Genomic DNA, 9085 nt, shown 5'->3' on the forward strand with positions numbered 1-9085 from the left:
TTTCTGTTTAACTTTAGCTACAGATGTCCTTTTGAGGTACTTAGCTTTCACAATGTCTTGCCATAATCCTTCCTTCTTCTCCAACTTCCACCACCATTTGGCTAACAAGCTAATATTCTGCTTCCTCAGATCTTTAACCCCCAGGCCCCCTTTGCTTTAGACCTACAAACACGGGTCCATTTCACCATATTATAACCTTTTCTCCCTTTGCGATGCCAAAAGAATTTTCTTCTCGGCTTGTCCCATTTTTCCAGTGTTGATTTTTTAAGCAACGCCATGGACATATAGTATGAGGGGATGTGAGACAGTACCACATTAACCTTAATAAGTCTACCCCACTGGATAGAGACTCACTAATCCAGGATTCCCCATGACTAATGAATTTGTCATCAACAAAAAGCCAGTCACTGCATTTAAGTCCAGCATAACTGACAGGCATACCTAAGTATTTAATAGGAAAAGCCCCAATCTCACAGTTGAACATATAAGCATATTTTCTCATAATATCATCATCAGCACCAACCGCGAAAATCTCACTTTTCACAAAATTAATCTTCAAACCAGACATGATCTCAAAGAGATAAAGCAGCAGTTTAATATTCAAGGCGTTCTTAATATTGTCTTCAAAACACAAGATAGTATCATCTGCGTACTGGAGGATAGCCACTCCGTTTTCAACTAAGTCCGCTGCTAACCCAGTAAACAAGCCATTATCCTATGCTTTCAGGACCATCTTAGTAAGGCAATCAGCAGCAAGATTAAAAAGGAAGGGTGATAAGGGATCCCCCTGTCTCACACCCTTAGCACTCTGGAAATATTCTCCCACCTCATCATTTAGTTTCACACTGACAGTACCACCCACCAGAATTCTCCTGATCCATTCAATCCAGCGTGAGTTAAAATTTCTTTTACTATGACACTCCAATAGGAAGTCCCAGTTAACTTTATCATACGCTTTCTCAAAGTCAAGTTTAAGGACAATCCCTTTTTTCTTCTGAGCATAAGTATGGTGCAGGATCTCATGTAATGACATGATCCCGTCCATAATATCTCTATTCTTAATAAAGGCATTCTGGTGTCGACTAAACAAGATGTCTGCATGGGGTTCTAATCTGATAGTTAACACCTTAGTAATCAGCTTGTAAATACATCTAAGCAAGCAGATAGGTCTGAACTGCTGCATTTTATCAGCTCCAGCAACTTTAGGTAATAGTGTTATTATACCATAATTGAGTCTCTCCACATCGAGCTTATTTTCATGAAACCAATGGAAAAGGGACATTACATCACTCATAACAATGTCCCAGCAAGATTGAAAGAATTCTATAGGAATATTATCACGCCCAGGAGCCTTGTTATGTTTCATAGAAAACAGAGCATTTTTCACTTCTGTATCAGAAAAGGGTCTAAGTAAGAGAAAGTTTTCAATATCACCCAATTTCTCTTTATCACACCACATATTCCCATCAATCTTGCACAAGTTCCCAGGGGCAGGACCAAAAAGTTCTTTATAAAAATCAGTAGCATGTTTAAGCATGTTCTTATTCCCTTCTATAATCATATCTCCACAGCTAAGAGACACAATAGTGTTTCTTCTTCTCCTCCCATTCACAATCCTATGAAAATACTCAGTGTTGCTATCACCTTTTAGCAACCAGTTGTCATGTGATTTTTGCAGCCAAGCTACCTCCTCTTCCAGTAGCAAGCCGTTTAGCTCAACCTGCATTTCCACTTTCTTGCAATAGAGCTCAGGACTCAAAACATCATTCTCTTGCAATTCCTCAATACGTCCTAATTCCTCTCTCAGCCACTTTCTTCTTTTCCTGGCATGACAAAAATTACTCGAGCCCCACCCTTTAAAATACTTCTTGAATCTCTTTAGTTTGATATTCATAATGTCAATAGGATTATCAGAATGAACAGGTTGCATCCAGACTTTAGCAACCACAGTATGAAAATCAGGCTTATTTAACCAATTCAGGTCAAATCTGAATTCCCTCTTACCAAAATTAATGGGAACATTATCGTCAGTATTAAGAATCAGGGGACAGTGATCCGACATCTCTCTAACAATCTTCCTAACAAAAGTGAAAGGAAACAGATGTTCCCAGGATTTGGACATGAATACTCTGTCCAGTTTCTCCAATGTGGGATTTTGTTGATTATTAGACCAAGTATACATGCCACCAGTCATATCCACCTCTCGCAACGAAAGAGCATTAATAATGGAATTAAAAAGATCTGATGAGTGTCCTAATTTCACCTTCTTATTTTTCTCCCCCACAAATCTAAGAATATTAAAATCTCCTCCCACAATGTAAGGACAGGTAATGTGACTGCACGTAGCCGCCAACTCTGTCAAGAAATCAGTTTTAAATTCCTCATGAGCTGATCCATATACCACCATAACACATCATTTCATCTTAAGAATCTTGTTCCATAATTCAAAATTCATAAGGTATTTGCCCTCCACACAATTCACCAGATCAAAAACATTGTTTCTAAAGCCTCCCAATATCCCACCTGACTTCCCTTCCGAAGGGATCCACCTCCAACTAAAAGCTTCACCAGGATCAATCTTTCTCAAGAATTTAGGTGAAAAATCCTTCTTCATAGTTTCCTGAATCCCAATAAAGTCAAGCTTAAAATCCCTGACCAAGTCAGAGATATATGTCCCCATGCCTCTTTTTCCAATCCCTCTACAATTCCAAAAGCTACTAATCATTTTTTCTATTTCTAGTATTGTGGTTTTTGGTGCTAGGTTTGCGAGGAGCCATAGCCTTACCTGCACCATCTCCCACTTTCTGTTTTTGACTTCTAGTCACAGGTTTAGATATAGTAACATTAACTTTTTTCCTCTCTTTTTTCCTGGATCTAACCACAGTAAAGTCATCAATATCTAAATCCTCATCTCCTCCCCACTCAGTATCTAAGAGAGATGCTTCCCCAGCAGCATTAGTAATCAACAAAACTGTATCCTGTCGAATATCATTTTTATCAACTTTTTTAGCAATGTTAGCTCTAGAGATCTCAAGTTCTCTAATGATATCTATGGAATCAAAATTATCATCAGGAATATTAACACCCATTTTAACAGCAGCAGATATAATCTCAAGATTTGATAAAACTTCAAAAGAGTTAACATGAGATATGCTATTACCTTGCATGTCTCTTTTTTGAGCCAGCCTCTCAGCTCTGAGCCCCATATGTTCCACATTGCCTCCTATATTCCTCTTGCTACATCTGTTTTGCATTTCCTCCCTCACAGGGGGAGTAGGGATCACTTCCACTTGCTCACAGAGTTATCAGGGGACTGCACCAGATAGGATTGTTTTTTTATCATCAGAGATGTCAGTAGGATCCATCTCAGTCACCAAAGGTTCCCCCATACAAGCATCAAGATAGGATAATAATTTTTTGCTAGGAAAAGATACAGAGCTTGGCACAATCTGCAGAGAATTCACAATAATTTCATCATAGGACACCCTTCCAGAATCCACATTTCCCCCTTCCTCATTTCTTTGATTTTTCTCAGCCTCTTTCACCATAGTATCAATGAGCAGCTCATTTCCCATTTCGTCACTCTCTTCTTCAAACAACATGTCCTCACTCTCATTTTGTTTTTTTCCTCTTCCATATTTTCTTCCACAGGTTTCATCACCACATTTTTTCCATAACACCCACCAGTTGTTCCCAGGGGAGCCGAAGACTCCCCCATATTAGATGATGATGCAATGTTTCTTTCCCCAGGAGTCTCAGTAGTGAATCTCGCTTTTTTAGCAGCATTACCTTCCTCATTCTCGTGCAGTATTCCAATTCTTTCCCTTGGAGGATTCTTAATCAGGATTTTATCAACAGAATAGAAGAAATCATAAAAGTGTCCTCCCAACACCCCTTCTGCTGAAGCAGGGATATCCTCAGCATCTCTAGAACCCAACTTAATTCTAACAGATTCAGGTCTATTGATAGTAGCTTTATCAATCTCCAAGGTGACTCCCACAAGAGATCCCACATAAGCAATGTTCTTCTCATGTCTCTTATCCAGAGGAATATTGCTCATATTAACCCAAGCAACATTCATCACCCCTTTAGCCCCCACAGATTCAGACCATTTTCTCAAATTAATAACAAAACCACAACTCTTAACATTCATACTTTCAGCAAAGCAAGGTTTATCCACATCTCTAGGAGAAGGGAACCTCATAACAAAGGTATTAGAGCCAATAGATCTGGCCGAGCACCTCCAGTTAGTATTGATGTAAGAGTTAAAGAATTCCTCCAATTGTCTACCAGATGCATGACCTTCTACCACAGATATCACAATAAATCTGTTTCTATCAGTAGTCTGGCTAGGAGTACTATAGTCATGGATATAGAAAAAGCCTTTCCCCTCTGCCTGAAACCCACACATGGGCGCTACACACTCCCATGGAAGAACAGTATTGCAAATCGGAGCCAAATGCCCATGAATCCCACATCTACCACAAACAGCACGCGGACAGTATACAGGCAAGTGCCCAGGCTCCCTGCAAGTAACGCAAACCTTGGCGCCTCCCACTAGTGGAGAAGCGTTCCTCTTGCCGGGGGTGGGATGTCGACGATCAGCAGGTTGTTGTTGTGGACGCGTCTCCTGAAGTCGCCCTCCCGCAGATCCGCCTGCAGCGACCTGGGTGCTGTTGTCGCCCCACTTCTCCCCGCAGGTTCCTCCTTGCATCTCCATGGCCGCCGCCTCCCATCTGGCCTTGTCAGAACTGCCGTGGCGCGGATCCACGTTGGAGGAGATTTGCCCGCCGTCCTCGGCTTCGCGCATCCACACCATGTTGCGTTCGCCTCCGCCTCCGCCACGGCCGCGACCTCCTCCAGGCCCGATCCGGCCACCACCTCCGCCGCGCCCGAATCGACCCTCGCCACCTCCATCTCCGCGGAACCCACGGCCACCCATCTCTCGCCCAGCCATGGGTGGATTCCGCGGTGGCGATGCTATCACGTCAGCGAACGATCTGCTGTCTCCTCCCACCTTCCCCTCCCACCAGCCGAATGAAGGTGGAACCCTAGGTGGCGAAACCCTAGATTTTCCCCAGAAGTGGCCGAGGAGGGAGGAGAGATCGGGAATGGGCGACACTGCGTGTGCGGGTGGGGATATCGTCGAAGCCCTACCGCCGCATCCTGTAGCACGCGGGCCTTCTCCTGGCGGGGCCGTGGCCTCGCTCGTCACGGGCCTAGGCCCGAGAATGCCCGACTCGCGCGTGGCTTGCGGCACACGGTCGCGCAGGCGTACGTGGACACTGCCCACGGTCACGCTCTCCTGCGTGCCGGCCCGAGCCGCCGGCGACGATGAGCGCCGTCGCGGGTGCGTCGGTGGTGAGGGGGACGAGAGGGATGTGAGGAAAGCCATCCGTCTCGCATAAAAACTGTTCCTTGCAAGTGGTGTCTTTGCATGATGAAAAATGTGCGTTCAAAAGAAGAAAATTTAGAAAGCTTTACAGCTTTAATCTTTGCTATGTTGTCACACCGAAGCAAAGCAGTGTTGACGACTTCTCCAAAACCTGGACTCTTTGTTTACACGAGTGTTGTCAGCTAAGTAAATATTATCCAGATGGCAATATTTTGAAGGCCGGACCAAGAAAGGGTTCATCATTTACATGGTAAAGTATTGTTGCAGGTACCCAAACCTTCAAGAGAGGGTGCATTTGACGTATTTGGTCAACATCTTATTTTAATATATGGGAGGATCCTCGGATTCCAGCTAGTCACTCAAGGAGAATTATTACCCCAAGAGGACAAACAATGATATCCAAAGTTGAGGACTTGATGGACCCTCATACATGCTAGTGGGATGAAGTGCTCCTTGGGGAAATTTTTCTACCTGTTGATGCTAACAGAGTCCTACAAATCCTCTTGCATGTCGAAGTTATAGAGTATTTCGTTGCATGACAGTTTACTAGGCGAGGTAGTTTTTCAGTTCTTTCTGCCTATCGCGTTGAGTTTAACCACCAATTTGGACGTCACTTTACTCATTCAGATAGTCCAGGAAGGTCTTAGTTGGACCCGGTTTGGAAGGAGCTGTGGCATATGCATGTTCCTGGTAAAGTAAAACATTCTAGATGGAAGATACTAAAAGGGGTTCTTCCCTGCTTCGGTGTCCTTGCAGGCCGCCCCCCCTAGTTCCTCAATGCTCAATACACAAAGTCGGTGTCGAGGACATCTAACACTGCATCTTCATGTGTCCCACCGCTTCAGAATTTTGGTCTGCACTTAATCTCGCGGAAACTATACAAAAAGGCAGTCGTACAAGACCGAACGATTCCATCATGTTGGAGATCCTCTTAAAACTTCAATCAATGGTACATGAATTACTGGTAGCTAAATTCATTCTAGTAGCCATGTGGTATATCTGGTGGCAAGGAAGGCAAGTGATAAAAAGGGAGGCTTGTAAGTGCATCTAGTGCCCCTTAGTGATTTTAGTGGTTTGAAGACTTATAGGTTAAGGGATTGATATGTTTGTGAGTGTACACAGGCTCTATAAGTCGCAGAGGGGTTTGAGTTATTCGATGAATACCGACCCCTAAAAATGTATGTCTTCGGGTGAAGACTTTGGTCATTCCTTGAAGACTTTGATCGTGAAGAAATTGCGAAGAAATTGATATTCCTCATGAAGATATTGAAGATGAGGAATTCGGTGTGTCCTGAAGAAAACACTCTGAAGACTTTGAAGCTTGAAGATTTACTCTTTCTGTTTCATTTTCTTTACACTTGAGTCATAGGAACACCGTACTGTTAAAGGGGATCGAGGTAAAACTATGGAACGAATTTCCTCATGATGCTCAACCCAAGCCTATATCCGCCAAAGCCTCAAAGTGAGGAATATGAGAGACATGAGGACTTCCACAGTTGAAAGTTCCGACCGTTGCCGCACCACGCGCCACCTGTCATCGATCTTATCCATCCAACGGTCATATTATTTAAGGGCGTTTATGTCAAATCATGTTGGGATGCTCCCAGCCTATAAATACCCGCCCCCCACAACCACTAGTTGGTTGGCCGCTCCGAGAGAAGCGGACACCAGCCTTTTAGAGCAACCCAAATTCCTCAGAGCCTTTGAGTGAAAATCATCAAGTGAGGAAATATCCCAAATACCCAAACCCAAACCAAAACCCAAGTGATTGAGCATCACTCAAGAAGTTATTCCTGTGTGGAACCGACACTTGTTACCTTTGAGGACTGTGTATCCTCCAAACGGTTGGGCGTCATGGTCTAGAGCATCCAACAGTCAATTGTGTATCGCCGGGTGACCGAGTTTGTGAGGGTTTGGAAGTCTGCCCTGAAGACTTACCACGAGTGTTGGGCGAGGACTGTGTCCTTAGCTCAAGGATAATACAATAGGGACCGTGTGTCCTAGGACTATGTGTCCTTTGGTTTCAATACCAAGCCGCTCCAAACGAGACGTACAACTGTCACAGTAGTTGGAACTGGGTCATCAACAACTGTCTTCATCGAGATACTCGTTCTATTTCCTCAACCTTCTCATTTCCTCAATTGCATGTTGAAGACTTTCATGTATACTATTTGAAGAATTTGACTGAAGACTTTCCCTAAATTCCTCACCTCAAATTCTTCACCTGAGTTAATATTCACGTGCTTATCCTATACTTGTGACCTGTGCAAACCGAATCTATGAAATCACGTTGAGTACTTTGTTGTAGACGTTTTTGCACATCTGACCCTGTACTATTTCGGCTGCACTTCGTTCATGACCGAGGACTTTCCTCACTAGGAATTTTCCGAGTGATGAAATTGTAAAAATCGCCTATTCACCCCCTCTGGTCGATATAACACACTTTAAATTGGTATCAGAGCAAGATACTCCCTTGTTTTGTGTGATTTTGGTTTAACCGCCTGGAGTTTTAGTTATGTCGACCGCAGGTATGATCAAGGTTACTGCAGGATGTCCTACCTTCAAAGTAAATGACTTACCCCACTGGAAGACCAAGATACAAATGCATCTTCAAGCAATTGACAATGATCTCTGGTATATTGTGGAAAATGGTATGCCCTCCATCACTGCTACTATCTCTGCCGCTGATGTGAAGAAGTTCAAGCAATTGACTCGCAAGCGAAGAATATCATGTGTGGCCACCTGAGCAAAGGTCAATATGGCACAGTTAGTGCTTTGGGCACAGTGAAGCTTATCTGGGATAGGCTGTCCAAAGTCAATGAGGGAGTCTCAACACAGCGTGACTCTCGTGTCGATGTTTTTCGCAATCTCTTCAATCGCTTCAAGAGGCTTGACAATGAAAGCTGCTAAGATACCTCAATCGCCTCACTGACATCTCAAATGAGCTGAAAGCACTGAGAGCTAGAGACATCACTAACCATGAAGTTGTGAAGAAAGTACTACGATCTCTTGATCCATCATTTGACACACTGTTTCTGATGATACAAGAACGAAGAGACTACAAGATGTTTGATCCTGCTCATATACTTGAGAGACTCAATACTCATGAATTCTAACAAGAAGGAAAGACAGATATGTATGGACCAAGCTACTCAAGACCTTGTGCGCTGAAGGCTAAGGCTATTTCCTCATCTGAAGAAGAAGAATCTGATTGCAGTCTTGGTGACCCTTAAGAACTGGGACAGGAACTTGCTATGCTCGTGAGGAAATTCCAGAAGTTCACAAAACGTGGCCAGTTCGGAAAATCTTCAAGAAAAGATATGAGGAAATTAGAATCTTCATCTGAGGACTACAAGAAAAGAACCTGCCACAAATGCAAGAAATCTGGTCACTACATTGCTGTTTGTCCTCGCTGGGTGACAGAATCAACGAAGAAGAAATACAAGTATGAAAGTTCTGATGACTCGGAGAAAAAGAAGAAATCTTCAAAATCCTCATCTTCAAAGTCTTCATCGCACAAGAAGACCAGTTTCAGAAAGGCTCAGGCACTCATTGGCAAGGAAATGGATTTTGAAGAAGAATCCGAGGAATGTGATGAAGATGAAGGTTCTGAAGTGGAGTCAGAGTCTGGTGTGGAAAGTCTTGCACTGGCTACCACATTCGTCAGCAAGTCAATCTTCAACCTTGAAG

This window comes from Hordeum vulgare, chromosome 7H (assembly GCF_904849725.1).
Source record: "Hordeum vulgare subsp. vulgare chromosome 7H, MorexV3_pseudomolecules_assembly, whole genome shotgun sequence".
NCBI lineage: Eukaryota > Viridiplantae > Streptophyta > Magnoliopsida > Poales > Poaceae > Hordeum > Hordeum vulgare.